Source organism: Sinocyclocheilus anshuiensis, unplaced genomic scaffold, assembly GCF_001515605.1.
Source record: "Sinocyclocheilus anshuiensis isolate Anshui unplaced genomic scaffold, SAMN03320099.WGS_v1.1 scaffold1049, whole genome shotgun sequence".
In the NCBI taxonomy this organism is placed as follows: Eukaryota; Metazoa; Chordata; class Actinopteri; order Cypriniformes; family Cyprinidae; genus Sinocyclocheilus; species Sinocyclocheilus anshuiensis.
Genome location: NW_015557197.1, coordinates 777,887 through 778,463, shown reverse-complemented (window position 1 = coordinate 778,463; position 577 = coordinate 777,887). Strand labels below are relative to the sequence as shown.

The 577-nt window shown below is 26.5% G+C and overlaps 1 protein-coding gene across 1 annotated transcript in view; it reads left to right on the top strand.

Moving 5' to 3' along the window:
• LOC107678818 (cation-independent mannose-6-phosphate receptor-like) overlaps window positions 1-577 on the top strand; it is a 41,206-nt gene that overhangs the window by 9,306 nt on the left and 31,323 nt on the right. The gene's annotated exons all lie outside the window — the stretch shown is intronic.

Below are 577 nucleotides of genomic sequence, written 5' to 3'. Positions count from 1 at the left end.
CCACATATTCATTAAATTACAGTGGCTATAGAATTTCTGTCCTAAAGAAATGGCCAAATATTAAAGATTAAGTGGACATTTGAATTAAATGGTGCTTGGTCAATATTAAACAAGTATTAGATCGCACAGCAATGTGTAAAAATAATCATCAGGCCGTTAGTGCCCTCTTTTGTTGTAATGCGTAATGTACATTAGCTCTATTGTTTATAATACATTATGTATTTTAACAGTTTTGTTCAATAAAACCATATGATTTCTTGCTTTTGATACTTTATTTGAACTAATTATTATTGCCTCATTGCTATTATATATGTATTTTAAGTAATTTTAAAGGCTATAGTTCACTTACATCTACAGTATTTTTATTACCACCAAAAAAATTTATTATAATTATAGGGCACTATGAAATCCATTTTATTTCCAAATTCAGTTTTTTTCCATTTTCATTTTTCTATACTCTGTTTTAATGGTTAAATTAAATTGTAGTAATCAAAAAGCCTGTCTAATTCATTGAGTTTTACAGTTTTATCTTTACGAAATTCTGTTTTCCATTATTTTCTGGATTCCATTTTAATGG